Source organism: Alexandromys fortis, unplaced genomic scaffold (assembly GCF_014885135.2).
Source record: "Alexandromys fortis isolate MF-2015 unplaced genomic scaffold, M_Fortis_MF-2015_v1.1 scaffold_28, whole genome shotgun sequence".
NCBI classification, from domain to species: domain Eukaryota; kingdom Metazoa; phylum Chordata; class Mammalia; order Rodentia; family Cricetidae; genus Alexandromys; species Alexandromys fortis.
In genome coordinates this window covers 12,741,750-12,759,805 of record NW_026067901.1, presented here as the reverse complement: position 1 = coordinate 12,759,805, position 18,056 = coordinate 12,741,750, and positions in this window count along the sequence as shown.

The following is an 18,056-nucleotide window of genomic DNA, read 5'->3' as shown; positions in this document are numbered from 1 at the left end:
GGGTCACTGCTACCCTTTCATGGTAACTACATAGCCCAACAGTCACTAGGGGTCAGGGCTGGAGGGCTGGGCTCCCTCTTGGCTTGGGGTGGGGATCACGTGACTTGGCAATGTGGGGACACAGTACTTTTCCACCTGACATCTCCGGTGCCCTTCTGTGAGCTGTCCCAGGCACCTCTTCGGACCTAGAGACATTTTGAACCATCAAGTCATAGGGTGCAAAATGAAAACCCACTCCTGCCCAAAGCTGCTGGCCTGTCTGTACCCAGTCCACGGTGCAAGGCGCTGAGTTGTGGAGAGCAGGGGGCTGATACGGACCCCTTTTCCTTCTCTGAATCATGTGTAGTGCTTCCAAAATCCTGTTCCCTGCAGGAACAGATTCCAAACCTGGTTATAAATCTGAGCAACAGTGGGACCCCTGCATCCCCACAGGTTCCCCGCGTGTCCATGTCAGACCCAAGAAAGGCCTGGGATGGCTGAGAAAATGACAGGGGCCACAAAGCTCCAGAGCTTTGTGCAGAGAGGAGTCTGCATGCTGCTCGGTGTCACCACCACAGCTGCCCCGTTGGCTCCCCAGAAGGCTCTTTCCTTTGGAACCAGGCCTCCCATGACAAGAACGGGCTCGTTCTATTTCAGCGGACTGAATTCTAACTGACAAATTGAACAGGTTCCCTAAGGCAAGGGTTCTTGAGCTTTGTCATTTTCACTAAAAATATGATTTATAATATATTCCTAGTCGCCAGACACTCCTTGCCCAGGAATGAACACTTTGCACAGAAACAGGCAGTCGACTCCATATCTTGACCCCGCATAACAAACTTTTCCTTAGCAAATGAATGAGGTGCAGGGGCCGGGGTACAGCATGACAGTTGGGTTACTTCCATTAACTTTTAATGTTTTAAGTCATCAAATACTTGGGCTGTGGATATAAGTTCATTTAGTGCCTGTAGAGAACTCTCATTGCAAACACCAGGTGTAACAATGCACACTGTTATCCCAGCACTTGAGAGGTGGCGGGGGGGGGGGGGGGAGATAAGGAGTTCAAGGCCATTCTCTGCTAGAAAGGGAGTTCAAGACCCACCTGGGCTGTGTAAGACCTGGCCTTAAAGCACAAAGCAAAACGCTCAGATCTTGAAATTACAACAGCACAAGAGTGGCCTGTGAGTCCCTTCAGAATTTCGTATTTAAGAGACTGAGCTGGGGGTTGTTATAACTTGAAGGCAGAGCGCACCCTGCAAAGCTCTCGGTTTGGTCCCCAGCACAAGAGAGAAAGTGGAGCAGGAGGGGAGGGAAAAGGAGGGGAAAGGAAGGGAGAGGGAGGGAGGGAAAAAGGAGCTATCTTCCTTAACACTGTTTTTTTTTTTTAGTTTACAAAAGAAAAACAGTATTTGTTGCTCCTTTAATAATCAATGTGACTGCAAAGTGCCAGGTGCTAGAGATCAGTCTGCACCTCTCAACCAAGCTTCCTCAGAGATCCTTTGTGAAAACCACACACACACAAAAGCAGGTAGGAAGCCGGCCGAGTGGCCTGACTTCTCAGAGAAGCCCTGGTTAAAATTGCAAGCTCGTTTTGCTCGAGATAACCCGGTACTCTGAGCCGCCCAAGTGGCAGGAGTGGGGTTGATATCTGCAGCTGATTGCTCAGCAGAAGTCAAGCGGTTGGTTTTTCAACAATGTCTCCATATCATGAAACTTCCTAAAAAATCGTCAAGGGGGAAACCTGAGCTGGCCCAAAGCCAGCCTGAGTGTCACTAGGACAAAGCTTTCCTTCCAAGATATAATTAGGGCGCTAGGCCTTTCATATTTGACTTGACAAGAGTCTTTTTTTTTCTTTGTTCTGCCTGCTACTCAGGGCTTTAGCGGGCCTTCACCATTTCTTTGTTAAAAGGGATAGCTAGGGGGGATGTTATACAATAATCATAATTTAAAATCAAACCCATCCAGTGCAAATGTGTATGTATAAAGGATAATGCTGGTTTTGCAGAGTGATGTACGTCTCTTATTTAATTGTAAACCACCCAGGTTCTTTATTCGGAAGCACTGAGAGAGGATGGACTGACCATGAGAACCAAGGACAACCAGCTGCTGAGGCAAAACAGCAGCCAGAGTTGCAACTCCAGTTCCACATGGCCATAGGAAGAGCTGAGCGAAGCAGGCCGCTAGAAGGGTCCTGGTTCCTGAGACAGGTAGAACTAACTGCCCCTGGTGTTAACACTGCTGGTGTTTGGGCTACAACTGGGAATGCAATGGACGCCATCCTGTGCACTGTGGGCCTGTTCTCACTAGGGGTCAGCAGCTGCCTCCTTCCTCCAGGTATGACAGCCCAAAGGCCTCCAGACATTGCCAAGGGTTGTCTGGCCAAAGGGTAGAATTGTCCTGGGCTAGGAATCCCACCCTAAAGAATAATGGAACGGGGACTTAGCTGTGTTTGCAAGGGAATGAGAAAGCCGCTCTTAGGTGTTGCGTGGAAACCGGAAGCTCCAGTGAAAACAAACAGGTTACAACGGAAGAGAAGACGATTTTGATAAGGAACAGGGAGACATTCCTAAAAGGACACCTGGAGTAGCATCTAGTCCTCGTTTTTCGTGATTAGCTCATACTAGCATCCTTTCTCCAACAGATGGCTCTTCGAGCACCACAGATAGCAAAATCCGAAGCTGGTGGGGGAAGGGAGGGGTTAGGCGGGCCGGCGGGAGGAGGGAGCCGATGGCGTTTAATCTCAGCTAGGAGTAGAGGAAGGGGCGCGTGTGGTGGTCTGGGAGCCGGCAGAGGGTGAGAATCACAGATAATTCCAGGACGGACCTCTCTCTCTCTCTCTCCACTTCTTAAGGAACAGTAGAGACTTCCAACCGGTGTCGGAGACTTGACCTGAACCCAGAGAGACCTCGGCTGTAGAGGACTGCCCACCTGAACCAGACCCACGTAAAGCATTTCCCCTGGTGGCCACCAGGTGGCACTCTGTGGCCTCCCATAGCTTCATGTGCCACAGGCAGTAGCTTTTTTTCTTCCAGACTAGTATTTTATCTTGCTCTGCCTCCAGCATATTTCAGAATTCTCCATAGCAGGCAATCATGCTTTCGTCTGTCCTTCCTGCCTGGCATTTCCAACATGCTTTTCCCCCTTTGGGGCCCCTTTCCCTGTTATGTGAGCGACACTCCCATGGTTGAAAACACCTAGAATTCCTCAGAAAGGACCTACTGTGAGCTCCTGAGGGAGAAGATGAGGCCAGCTGCAGTTCTGGGCTCTTGAGGCTTCCAGGTATCCTCACTACAAGAAGGAGTATCTCAGGCACCTCTGCCTGCCTGCCTTTGTTTGCCCTGGCGGCTTCTAGGTCATCACCCCAAATCTCTCCAACCTCTGTATCACCTGAAGACATTAGAGTACAGAATGCTTTGGCTGGATGTTGTTGAAAGGAACAAAATTAAACGGATGGTGGAGACAAGGAAATATTCAAAACGGTACCAGCTGTAATCATCAAAGGCACAAACTGTCATATGCCCAAGTAGAGAAAGAAGTTAGGCTGGGGTGCAGGAGCTGTCTGTCTGGAGAGGCTGGAGGGCAGTGTCGATTTACACCGTGATGCGGGCTTTGGCAGGGCATGGGGAAAGAACACAGGACACTCTGGTGCAGGGTAAGGCGTGTACCATCGCTTGGAGGCAGAGACAAGAGACGCCAGTGTAGAGCAAAGGCCTCCTGACTCTAGTGGGGAGGGGGTAGCTGGGGATTCCAATCCCCTCCCCATCTAGTCTGTCTCCTCTCATCCCGAGTCATGTACAGCCATCTCTCCCAGAAGTCTAGAGTGGGGAGTGGGGGAGGGGCAAACCATCAGTTACTTAACATTGTTTTTCTGGGATGCTGTCTGTGTGGTGTTGGGGTTGAATCGCATAAAAACAAAAGCAAAAAAAAGAAAAAAACCAAGTTGGAAAGCACCTGAGGTGTGTGTATGTGTGTGTGTGTAGGGTCATTCTGGGTGGGTGTTTATCCTCAGAGGAGTCTAGACAAGGCCACTGAGTCATATCACTTTCCTGAGGGGGCAAAGATCAGAGATGACCATGCAGTTGGCAGGGGAACCTGTGGTGATGATAATAGCTAACATACGGAGCCCTGGCCACGCGGCAGACACTTTCTATGACTGTCCCTCACCCTCTTGTTGAGCTCACACTGACCACTGTCCACCTGCATCCTTAGAGGCGGACAGAGCCTGTCAGGGTCACAGGACATGCCTGGGTCCCACGGTTGGGCAGTGCTCCAGGAAAAGATGTACGTGCATGATGGTGAAGCTCTTCTCGGACACTTGGAGGGGTTGGACGACAGGAATGGAGTGGCCTCTGAAGGAGTCCAGACTGGAGGCTCCAGGTTGGCCCGGTATTGGTTACAAGAAGCTAGGACAAACAGATGTGGTGGGGCTTATCTGTAATCCAGAGGCAGGGAACGCCAAATTCCGGGCTGCTTGGGCTGTATAATGAGAATCTGTCTCAAATAGAAAGAAGAGGAGGAGGAGAAGGAGGGAGGGATGGAGGAGGGAGGGGGAGGAAGAGAAGGGGAGGAAATCACACCGGTTAGTGTGGAAATGGCAGAGAGAGAAGCGGAGATGATGGGAAGTAACTTAGCTGGGAGTAAATGTCCTCACCCATGGGGTGCTGTGAGAAGAGTGTTCATTCTCCTGACGGCCTCTGTAGCGAGCAGAGCAGATGTCAGTAACTCATTCCACGTATGAGAAACCGAGTCACAGAAGCAACTCAAGAGTAGCTGGGCTCCAGCTCGGAACCTTCTCCACTGCCTGTGGGAATGGTTCCGTGGGGACGTAGCTGGCTAGAACAGCACCATCAGGGATGCTCAGCTTTGCCTTCTGACGTTTCACGTCCCAATGTCAGCTCTAGCCTGAAGACACTGGATGGAGAATTCCGGAAATAAACAATTACTGAGCCTTGAGTTGCACGGCTTTTGCACGTAGCATGATGAAGTGTTACCACTCAGCTCTGCACAGCTTGACGAGTGAATCGTCCCAGTATGCAGGGTATCCATGCTGTGTGTGCTACCCTCTCCTTAGGCACTGAGTGGGCTTCTCTGCTCTCCCAGCAGCTCCTTCCTCATCACAACGCCTATGTGTAAGTAGCTTTTACATAGGGCTCAGCACCTTGTTCCAACGTCTAAGTCATCTGTTATTCTTTCTCATCAGGGAGGCATTGTGTCACCTCACAGAACAGCAACAAGATAGGTGGGTATGGTATAGTAAGACAATTTGAGAGCAGCCATATTTATATAATTTTTTTCTAATTTTTTTATTAAAAATTTCCGCCTCCTCCCCGCCTCCCTTTTCCCTCCCCCTCCCGCACTCCCCACTCCCCCTCCTTTCCCCCTCCCTCTCCAGTCCGAAGAGCAGTCAGGGTTCCCTGCCCTGTGGGAAGTCCAAGGTCCTCCCCACTCCATCCAGGTCTAGGAAGGTGAGCATCCAAACAGGCTAGGCTCCCACAAAGCCAGTACGTGCAGTAGGATCAAAACCCAGTGCCATTGTCCTTGGCTTTTCATCAGCCCTCATTGTCCACCATATTCAGAGTCCGGTTTTATCCCATGCTTTCTCAGTCCCAGTCCAGCTTTTTTTTTTATTATAGTAAATTGTTGCAACTTGTTTGATTTTTGTTTTGTTTGTTTTGTTTTATTTTGTTGAAACTGGGCCTTGCTATGGAGTTCTGGTTAGCGTGGGGCTCATTGTGTAAACGTCCTTGCCTAGAACTGTGGCAATCCTCTTGCCTCTGCATCATCAGTGTTGGGATTATGGGCATGTGCCATCTATCATACGTGGCTTCCTGATTATTTTATTATTGCTAATATCTTACTGTATTAATTTACAAACTTCATCAAAGGTATATATACATATATGTGTATTATTATATAAGAGAAAGCATAGTGTGGAGGGGGTACAGCCTTGGTGCTGACCATGGCTTCAAGCCTGTGCTGTGGGGGGTGGGACATGATGCATCCCTTGCAGATAAAGAAGATGGCAGCATCTGCTGAGTGCCAGACATAGCAATGACTAACATCAGTCAGTATTCCTAACGCCCCATTAGGTACTGTTTCCTTTGCTTAATTGATACTGAGAAATGTGACTTACCCAAGCTCCCACACTGCATCCCCAGCCCCCAAGCTTAGCAGAGCCAGGCTGGAGGCTGCAGAATGGTGTGTTACCAGCCTGTTTTTGTGACTGCTGTCAATCAATCATTTCTCTCCCTTCTCTAGTTAGGTGTGTGATGTCAGTTCCTGGAGGGAGAGTTTCCCCTTCGATGCTTAGGGATAGCACGAACATAGACTGGAGCCAGCTCAGCGGTGAGCGCTTGCCCCGTGTGTGAAAATACCCAGGGTGGCTTGGAAGGAAACGGAAAACGATGCTATGAACAAAATAATTCGTGAGGTTTCATGATTGACAAGATGGTGGGAACAAGGGCCAGCAGAGAAGAGGGGGGAAATGAGTGACACAAAAATTGGGGATCAGGAAAGTGATGATAGGGGAGGTCAGAAAGGGATGGGTCCGGTATAAAGAAAATAAGTTGTGTTTGAGGAAGGTCTTGTGGTGAGAAACATGGTTCACATGTCAGAAAGACAGCGGGACATCAAAGGACAGAGGGAGGGTAAGAGGTGTAGGCAGAGAAGCCATCTGTGAGTCACCCAGACGCCCCAAGGCCTGTGTCAGGGGTGGGGGCTGCCAGATCTGTGCACCCTTTCCACACCCCTCACCCGACCTTTATCTCCACTGCGCTGTGGCTGCCCACTGCCCAGCTCTGTCATCGCCAGGCATTTCTAACTTCTCTCCACGATCCCACTCCCTGACCACAGCTTCCGAGCCTGCCAGGCCTCTCACGCCTCCAGCTGGCCGGGCCCTTGACCTCATCCTGATCCTGGCTCCTTGTATTTTCCCATGGCGCTGCCTCCCCCCAACCGGGCTCCCCACCTCCAGGCCTCCCAACCACGGCATCGTGTCCCTCTTCTCTTGCCAGCACCCCCAACTTCTTGGCCCTTGTGCTTCCTGCTTTGTTCATCAGGCTGAGCTGGGGATTTCGTGACACCTGTCTCCTCCACCCTCTGCCAGCCTCCAGGCACCCGTGGGGAGAAAGCCCCCACACATGACACCAGAGTCAGCCGCTGGCTCCACACCGTCAGTGGCCTCCTCTTCCAAAACCTTTTCCAAACCAGCAACCTCTCCTCCCAAGTGTTCTGTCTTCTAGTTCACCATGCAGGAATCCTGGATGTGCAGGTACACATTTCTCTGACTGTGTTTCTACCTAAGAATATATGTTCTGTGTACACACACCAAGAGGTATCTCATCATCCTGGGCCACCCCTCCTCCGTTCTCGTTATGCAGATGAGAGTTCTGAGGTTGAGGTTCTGTGAGATGAGGGGTCAGGGATGTGGGGAGGGGGTGATGACCGCACCTGCCTGAGACCCACAATCACTGTGGGGTTATTTTCGGTTTATTTGTTTTGGTTTTTGACTTTTTAAGATAGAGTTTCTCTGTGTAGTCCTGGATGTCCTGGAACTTCCTCTGTAGACCAGCCTAGCCCCAAACTCAGAAATCTACCTGCCTCTGCTTCCTGAGTGCTGGGATTAAAGGTGTGCACCACCACTGCCTGGTGACCGCTGTGTTTTAAGCATGCTCTTGACCTTCAAAGTTAAGTGCCATTTTAGATGTCATGGTTATCACAGGGTATTATTACTTTCTTGCTGGTATAATCTCGTTGGCAAAATACCTGGGAAAAGGCAAATTAAGGGAGGAAGGGTTTGTTTTGGCTTATAGTTTGGGGAGATACAGTCCACCATGGCGGGGAAGGCGGGGGTCTCAGGAGGGTGGAGCTGCTTCTTACACTACACTCAAAGTCAGAAACCTGAGAGAAATGAATGTTTAATGCTGGTCTCATCTGTCCATCTCCCTCTTATTCAGCCTCGGGTCCCAGGCAAGGGGATATTGCTGGCCACATTTAGGCTATGTTTCCCTTTGTCAGCTGGACCTCTCTGAAAACATTCTCACAGAAATACCCAGCGATGCTGCTTCCATGGTGTCCTTGTTAGGGTTATTATTGCTGTGATGAAACAAACATAACCAAAAGCAACTCGGGGAGGAAAGGGGTTATTTGGCTTGGGCTTCCACATCATTGTTCATCATTGAAGGAAGTCAGGAGAGGAACTCAAACAGGACAGGAACAAGGAGGCAGGAGCTGATGCAAAGGCCTCGGAAGGGTGCTGCTTATTGGCTGGCTCAGTCTGTTTTTGTTTTATTTTGTTTGTTTGTTTGTTTTGTTTGGCTTTTTGAGACAAGGTTTCTCTGTGGCTTTGGAGCCTGTCCTGGAATTAGTTCTTGTAGACCAGGCTGGCCTCGAACTCACAGAGATCCGCCTGCCTCTACCTCCTGAGTGCTGGGATTAAAGGTGTATGCTGATGCCTGCTTCAGTCTGCTTTCTTGTAGAACCCAGGACCACTGTTATGGCACCACCCATAACGGGACAGACCCTCCCTTACTAATCACTAATTAAGAAAATGCCCTCCAGGCTTGTCTGCTTGCAGCCTGATCTGGAGGCACCTTCTCAACTGAGGTTCCTCTCCAGTAACTATAGCTTGTGTCAAATTGACACAAAACTCACCAGCACACATGGTGATTCTAAATTTAGTCACGTTGACAGTGGAGATTAACCACGTTCTCTGCAAGAGCACTAAGTCTTAACTGCTCATCCTCTCTCCGACCCGCGTCTTTCTCTTGGTGCTTAGTTTTGTCCTGTTCAGCTTCACAGGCATCTTCCTCCCCAGTCCGATCTCAGATGGTGTACATGGTCATCAGACGGAAAATGTTTCTACCATCTTGAAGCTTACGCTTAAGAGAGACAGATGATAAGCAAATAAGAGAAGGGCCACCCAAAGAGCTGCAGGTGGTGTAAGTGCCATCAAAAGGGAGCAAAGTCCAGCGACTGAGAACTTGGAGCCAAGAGGCTCCGATAATGTGGTCAGAAGAGACTTCGGCAAGAAGAGCACACCTGTTACCCACCTGTCCCTTAGGAGACATTTCTGCCTATTCAAGGGGCTATGCATCTGCCCAAGTTCTAGTAGCCATTGTCAGCAAATGATGAACAAAGGTCTCAGGGGTGCGTGATGAGTTCAAGGGATGAGCTACTGGGATGAGGGTGGGTGTGGCGAGAGACAGCCAAGAAGACTGATGTGGTAACCCGGGGTGGGTGCCTTGGCTCCTTGCAACAACATGGTCCCGTGCACAGTGAAAATAGGCTAATTAAGTTCTGTCCCGCAGCCACTGAAATCCTGTCCTGGGTTGGGGCTGGAAGGCAGAGACTTAGGTGCAGAGTGTATCTTATGGGCAGTTCTGTCTAGATCACTGTGGAAAGCGGGGAAACAGAAATGAACTGAGGGAGAGCACTGGATCTTCCTCAGTGGCCAAAGGACATCTGGAGGGTGCGGTCATCTGTGCTGTGGGGCCCAGACAGGACTCAGCTCCTGCCACGTGGCCAATGAACTGGTGAGATTACTACCAGTTCCAGAGTGGATAATGACCAAGGCCACTGGCTAAAGTTGTCTGCTGTCCTCCTGTATTGAACATTCTCTTTTTGACTATTTATTATGTTTTATTATGCATGTTAAGTGTCTGTGCATGTGACTGCAGGTGCCCATGGAGTCCAGAAGGTGGCATTGTTACCCTGGAAGTGGAGTCAACAGCAGTTGTGAGCCACCGTGTGGGTGCTGGGAACTGAACCCCACTCCTTGGCAAGATCAGCAAGTGTTATTAACGGCTCAACAGCTCCCTGGCCCTAGATCTTTTGCTTGGTGCTCATTCCTTTGGCTTCATGTGCATCTTCCTTCCCCATCAGATCTCAGAGCCCCGTGTTTCCTATTTCTGCCTTCTGATGGGGCCTTCTGACTGCTCCTGAGTCCCTATCTTGGGCTGCTTCTCTTTCCACAGATGTGTTCAGGAGCACTCACCGGGAGCACTCACCAGGAGCCCTCACCACTGCTCTGCTCCAAAGTAAGTTCAACTCACTGCATTGTCTCTCAAATTGTTCCAGAGTGAGGCTTCAATCCAGCACATTCTATTCCTGACTTACCATCACCTACCCAGTGTGGCGGGCAGATGCCTCACCCTAGTCCCTGGCATCTGTGAAAATGTCAGATTTCATGGGGAAGTGGAGGATCAAGAGTCTCACCAGTTGGCCTTAAATACCTCAATGGGCACAAAATTAATCACAGGGTCTTCCTAAGTAAAAGTGGGAGGCAGGAGAGTGTTCGAGTCAGAGAAGGAGAAGTAACCATGGAAACAGGGAAAACAGGATGGCCGTGTGAGAAGGCAAACCTTCAGCCCTGCCTTTCTGGCTCTAGAGATACAAGAAGGGGCCAGGAGCCAAGGGATGTGAGTGGGCTCTCTCTCAGCTGGAAAAAGCAAAGAAATACATTCCTCCGTAGTGACCCCAGAAGGAAGTGGCCCTGCAAACACTCTGATTTTAGCTCAGTGAGACTCATTTCAATCATCTAAATTCCAGAAGATGCGGAATTATTTTTTTTATATCTATTTATGTGTTATATGTATGGGTGTTTTGTCTGCACAGATAACTGTACACCACGTATCTCTGATGTCCCCAGGGGTCAGAAGAGGGTGTCAGGCTCCCTGGGACTAGAGTTACAGATGACTGTGAGCCACTAAGTGGGGGCTGGGAATTGAACTCCAGTTCTCTGGAAGAGCAGCAAGTGCTCTTAACTGCTAAGCCATCTTTTACCAGACCCGATACACATAATTTGAAACAACCCTGTCTGAGTTCATTTTGTACAACAGCTCAGAATCATGCTCCAAATGAGTCGTCACCCAACTCTGCTCTTTGCCTTCTGGTCGTAACGGTTCCTACCTGTGTGGTCGTAGGTCCCAAGAACTCAGGGTCATGCTAGTAACATGATGGCAGATGAGATGAGTTTGGGCCATTGGCTTGTGCTATGTGGTTTTTGCTCCGAGAGTTTCCTGGCACCCCATCCCAGGGGAGTTCTTTCATTCTGTCCCGAACACTGTTGCATGATAATGGGTCTGATGGTGCACAGCTGCTTGAGGTCCTGGGCAGGAGTGCGTCTTTACAAGATTCTGTTTTCTCTAAAAGTTTGATCTCTCTCTCTCTCTCTCTCTCTCTCTCTCTCTCTCTCTCTCTCTCTCTCTCTCTCTCTCTGTGTGTGTGTGTGTGTGTGTTTATTTTGAGACAAGGTTTTACTATGCAGCCTTGACTGGCCTAGAACTCACAGAGATCCGCTTGCCTCTACCTCTCAAGCATTGGGATTAAGGATGTGCGCCACCACACTGATAAATTTGATGACTTTTAGGATAGACATGGTGACACACTTAGAAGGTGAAGGCAGGAAGTTTGGTAGTTCAGGACCACCCTGAGCTACAGGAGACTTTGTCTAAAGCAACAAAACTCAAAACACATTTGCAATCTTTGTCGTTGTTTATTGTTTACAGACCTCTCGCTGCTTGGAAGACTGGCACCTGGTTTTGTGTGAGCTGCAAGGGTGCTGGGGCTCCCTTCTGTCTTTGTCTGGCCCAGTGGGTTCTCAGGACATGCACAGTCAATATTCAGCTCAGAACTCACACAGCTTCATGCTGGCCTCTGGAATCTCCCAGCAACTTAGCTCTATCTTACCTTTGGAAGTTCCAGCCACGTGGGCTTGCCGCCTGTGACCCCGGCTCTCTGACTTCACCCAGTTTGTCTTGCTGTCTTTGGGAACAGCTTTCTTTCTATGAATTGGGAAATAAGTCCAGACGGAAAGGCCAGGTGAGTGTCGATCTGCTTCTCATATCTCTGTTTACTTGGGGATCCCAGGCTTGGGATGCCTGATGCCTGGTAGTCAATGTCTGGAAGCTGTCCACAGCAAGAATGCAGATCTATTAGTTACACATCAGGACCAGCTACACTTTTGGTTATTGAGGTTTTTTTCACTTTTTTTTTTTTTTAGACAGGGTTTCTCTGTAGCTTTGGAGTCTGTCCTGAAACTTGCTCTGTAGACCAGGTTGGCCTTAAACTCACAGAGATCCACCTGCCCCTGCCTCCCCAGTGCTAGGATTAAAGGTGTGCACCACTACCATGGGACTCACTGTTTATTATTTATACAAAATTAGATTCTCTTTTTTTACATGATAATTCTTTTTTATTTAAAAAAATCTATTTTTCATTTTGCATACCAACCCCAGTACCCCTCCCTTCCCCCTTCCTGCTTCCCCTCTTTGCATCTCCCATCCACTTCTCATAGTATAAAGGCCTTCCTTGGGGAGTCAACAAAGTCTGGCATACCAAGCTGAGGCAGGATCAAGGCCCCCCTATCCTTGATACCCTGTATCAAGGCTGAGCAAGGTATCCCACCATAGGGAATGGGCTCCAAAAAGCCAGTTCATACCTCTGAGACAGGTCCTGGTTCCACTGTCAGGGACCCTCCCCCCAACAGATCAAGTCATATAACTGTCACTCACATTCAGAGGGTCAAGTTCGTTCCCATCCAGGTTTCCCACCTGTCAGTCTATAGTCCATGTGCTCCCACTAGCTCCTGTCTGCTGTCTCTGGTTTTTCCATCATGGTCTTGACCACTCTTGTTCATATGATTCCCCCTCCCTCTCTTTAGTTGGACTAGATTCTCATTTTTAAGTGCATGGTTTGGGAAATCCTCAAGACAAGGGACTAGCAAGAACCCTAGCACTATAGAAATTCCCAGGAATCCCTAAGGATGACCCCTGCTAAGACCCTAAGCAATAGAGGTGAGGGTGCCTGAACTGGTCTTGCCCTGTAGTCAAACTGAGGACTATCTAAAATGTCACCATAGAACCTTCATCCAGCAACTGATGGAAACCGAGTCAGAGACCCACAGTGGAGCACTGGGCTGAGCTTCCAAAGTCCAGATGAAGTGTGGGGGGACTGAGAATATGAGCAAAGAGGTCAAGATCATGATGGGGACACCCACTGAAACAGTCTACATGAGCTAATGGGAGCTCACCAACTCCAGCCAGACAGGGAAGGAACAAGCATAGGACCAAACTATGTCCTCTGAATGTGGGTGACAATTGCATGGCTGGAGCAGACTGCAGGGCCACTGGCAATGGCACCAGGATTTATCCCTACTGCTTGTATTGGCTTTTTGGGAACCCATTCTCTTTGGAGAGATACCTTGCTCAGCCTAGATATAGTAGGGAGGGCCTTGGTCCATCCCCAAAACAATGTGACTTACCCTTCACTGAGGAGTGGATTGGGGCTGGGGTTGGGAGCAGAGAAGGTGGAAGAAATGGGAGGAGGGGAGGGAGTGGGAACTGGGATTTGTATGTAAAATGAAAAAAAGATAGTTTGTTTTCTTTTTTAAAAGATAAAATAAAATAAAATATTCAAGACAAAATGCACAATTGCTAACGACTATCACAATCATGGTAGAATAGTTCGGTGATCCTAAAACACTGCCATTCCCATTATTTTGGGACATAGCTTTGCACTGTAGTCCAGGCTGGCCTTGAACCCATAGTGCCCTCCTAAATCAGCCTCCCAAGTGCTGGATTACAGATTGTACCACCATTCCTGGCTGTGACCTTCATATCCTAGCCTCTCTCTTCCAGTTTTATCCTTTTTCTATAATTTCCCTAGAACTTCATCTAATGAACTGATTTGTGTTGGATTTTTACCAAATGCATCTTCACACAGTGAAACTGCACAGTGCACAGTTCCTCTTGTTTGAGTCATTTTGTTCACCATAATTGATTTTAAAATTCGCTCATTTTGTTCTGCCACTATTTTGTTTCTTTTTTATTGCTGAGTGGTATCCCCCTGTATGGACATACCACGATTTGTTCAACAGCCATCAGTTGGTCCCTTTCTGCGATGCTAATGGTTTGCATCTTTCATAGGGCTTCACTGTGCTGCACCTGCCTCCTCCTGGGATTGTCTCCACACCTCTCTATTTCCTTTCGCGTGGGTCTGCCAGTGGTTATTTATATTTTGCAGCACATGGAAGATCTCAGCGCAGTGTTTTGGCTTCTAGTATTTCTGCCTTAAATGCCGCCTGCTCGAATTGTCACTCCCTGAAAAAGAAGCGCCGTGTTTCCTGTGGCTTATCAGGTTGTCTTTGTCATTCTCGCCAGTTCCACTCTGACGCATCTATAAATATACTTCGTTTTGCTTCTCCCATCCTGCTCTGTGCTCATTGAAGCTGTGGTTTCGAGCTAAGTATTGCTTCTAGACTTGGCTCTTATTCTCATTCTAGGGTCTTCCTTCCATTCTGTTCATCATTCCCGGTGCATTCTTACTGTTCTAGCCATCCATCTCTCTGTTCCAAAATTCCTGCTTCTTTTTAAAGATTTGGATTTAATTGCATTTGTTTTTGATTAAATTGCACTTAATTGCATTGTGTTTTGTCTGCATGGATGTCTGTGCACTATGTGTGTGCAGTACCTCTAGAGGCCAGAAGAGGACATCTGTGCCCCTGGGACTGGAGTTAATAGTTGTTTGTGAAATGCCTTGTGAGTGCTGGGAGTGGAATCAGGATCCATTGAAAGAGCAGCTGGTGCTCTGACCTGTTGAGCCAGCTCGCCACCTGCCTCTATTCCTTTTATTTTTTTTAAGATTTATTTATTGTTTTTATTTATGTGTGTGTTCCTTGAGTAAATTATCCAGAAACTATCCAGAAAGAAGAAACAAAACTATTAAATATGCAGAAGAGCTAAATTAAGAGTCTCTTACACACATACTTGGAGTATAGAAATGCTTTGGAGCCAGCCCTTGAAATGGTGCTGAACATTGCTTGCTGGCTTGCTTGCATATCTGTGCTTAGCTTTCTTACATAGCCCCAAATCACCTGCCCACAGTAGGCTGGGCCCTCTTGCAGGAACCAACAATCAAGACAGTGCCCCTCAGATGTGTGCCTAGGCCTCTTTGACGGAGGCAATTCCTGAATCAAGGCTTTTCTCTCAAGCAGCTTACAAAGCTGATGGGGATAGAAGGAGCGAGAAGTCAGGTATGTGGTGGTATTTCCTGATGGCACACAGGTCCCATGTAGAAGCTGATACACAGCGAAACTTCTAGTGAGAGGGCAGAAGAGGAACTGAAGATGTCACAGTTAGCTTTGTCAACCTGAACAGCCGGGAAGAGGGAACCTCACTTGAAGAATCGCCTCCGTCAGACCAGCCTGTGGATAAGTCTGTGGAGCATTTTCTTTATTGTTGATTGAAGTAGGAGGGCCCCGTACCCTGTAGGTGGTACCATTCCTAGGCACATGGGCCTAGGATGTATAAGAAAGCAGGAGAAGCAAGGCAGTAAGCAACACCCCTCCGTGGTCTCTGCTTCAGCTCCTGCCTCCAGGTTTCTTCCTTGACTTCTCTCCATGGTGGGCTCTAAAGTAACCTGCTTCCTCTCAACTTCCTCTGGAAAACCACGTGCATTTGGTCCATTCTGTTTGTCTTATACTTCATCCACTTGTGCCTCTGATTTCCCTTTGCCTGCCTGCCTTCCTTCCTTCCTTCCTTCCTTCCTTCCTTCCTTCCTTCCTTCCTTCCTTCCTTCCTTCCCCCATCCTTCTCTCTCTTTTTTCTTGATTACTGAAGCTCCTGGTTCTTTTTGTATGTGTGTAGTGGGCTCCCAATATAAATATATGTCACAAGTTACGCCTGAAGTTGAATCCTTGTACACCACCCCGACGTGGTGGCTTGCTCATGCGGTTATCTTAGGCAAACAGTCACATAACAGTGAAAGACGCCATTGAACCAAGTGAAATATTAACTTGTTCACATCCGTTCAGTCAAGGCTCGGATCCTCCATCGATTCTGGGCAGTCAATACCACATGCTGTTTGACAAATTTAACTTTCTTTTGTTTTTCTTACCCATAGTTCTATTTGTGTGTGTGTGTGTGTGTCATTTTGCCTTATAAAAAATATTTTTCTTTTACTTCCTCTTTCTCCCTCTTCCTGAACTCTTTTAATGGCTGTTTCCATCAGAGCATGTAACATTTTCTTGATGCTTTCTGAAAATATTGTATGTCATAAACTGTTCATTTATTAATATTTATTGTTCCACGATCACACACTGGGCCTTTTCTAGGGGCTGGGCTGGAGACACGGTGTTAGAAGCAAGCATCTCTACTTTCTTGCAGCTTGTTTTCTAGTAATAACCAGATAAGTAATAATAAACAAAACCAGTATGTAAATTCTGCAGTGCACAATGTGTTAGGCGCTAGGCTGATTAGATGTTTTTATTTATTCGTTTTTGGTTAAATAGACACCAGCTAGGGCTACCCAGGAAGAGGGAACCTTAACTGAGGAATTGCCTCCATTGGACTGGCCTGACAGGAAGTCTACAGCGCATTTTCTTGATCAATGATTGATGTGGGAGGGCCCTGGCCACTGTGGGTGATGCCCGTCTCTGAGCAGGTGAACCTAAGTTGTGTAAGAAAGCAAGGTGAGGAAGGCACGAAAAGGAAGCCAGTAAGCAGCGTCCCTCTGTGGTCTTGGCTCTGGTTCTTGCCTCAGGCTTCCCTGATGGTGAACATTAACCTGGAAGCTAAATGAACCCTTTCCTCCTCAAGTTACCTTTGGTCGTGGTGTTTATCACAGCAACAGAAAGCAAACTAGAATGGGTGTATAGAGAAGATTTCTGGGGCTTGGGGTTGGGTGAAGTATGCAGGCCTAAGCAAACTGACTAGGAAGTTCATTTAGTCACTTGAGTTAGGTGTCTTGGCAGTCCCTGAAAACCTACCTACTGGGGAGGCAGAGGTGGGCCACTCAAGCATAGTAGTTTAAATCTAGCTTTGACAACATGGGTGCCAGATGCTCTTCAAGCAAACCAGAGGCAGGGCTGGGCATGTAGCTTAGTGGTAGAGCGCTCACCGAGCAAGAACAAGGCCCTACCTAGGTTCAAATACCAGTAACACAGCTGCACAGAAAGTAACAGTCTATTTTGGGGACTGGAGAAATGGCTCAGTGTTTAAGAATGTGTGCTGTTCTTTCAAAGGACTGGGTTCTGTTCCCAGCACCTACATGGTGGCTCACAAACCCCTGTAACTCCAGTTCCAGGGTATCTGGTGCTCTCTTCTGATCTCCTCAGGCTCTTGCATATATATTGTGTGCATGGAGGCTCACACACACATACATTCAGGAAAAAATAAACCTTAAAAAAAAGAAAGTGAAGATAATGCTCATGTGGGTGGGGTAGAGGGAAAGAAGATATTTGAGCAGTTGAAGGAAGCATATCACACTGCTATCTGTGGGAAGGGATCTAAAGCAAAAGGCACAACATGTGCAAAGTTCTGTGGTAGAGGGAAACTTTCCTGAGGCCAGAGGAGGAGGAACTTAGAAAATGGGGTCATCAGTAATACCACTTTTGGGTATATATCCAAAGGATGCTCAATCGTGCCACAAGGACATGTGCTCAACTATGTTCATAGCAGCTTTGTTTGTCATAGCCAGAACCTGGAAACAACCTAAATGCCCCTTGATTGAAGAATGGATAAGAAAAATGTGGTACATTTACACAATGGAGTACTACACAGCAGAAAAAAATGACAGCTTGAATTTTGCAGGAAAATGGATGGGGCTAGAAAACATCATTTTGAAGTGAGGTAACCCAGACACAGAAAGGCAATTATCACATGTACTCACTCAGAGGTGGTTTTTAAACATAAAGCAAAGAAAACCAGCCCACAAATCACAATCCCAGAGAACCTAGACAACGAGTACCCTAAGAGAGACATACATGGATCTAATCTACATGGGAAGTAGAAAAAGACAAGATCTCCTGAGTAAATTGGGAACATGGGGACCTTGGGAGAGGGTTGAAGGGGAGGGGAGAGGAAGGGAGGGTAGCAGAGAAAAATGTAGAGCTCAATAAAAATCAATAAAATTAAAAAAAAGAAGATGGGGTCAGAGTGGATTGAGGAAAGGAAGCTAGTTAACCATTTAGGGAATTTAAATTAAATTTCTGAGCGTAATGGAAATTCCTCAGTAGTTCTGAACAGAGTGAAATATTAATTTTTTTTATTTAGAATGTAGTTAAGAGATAAATAAGGAGT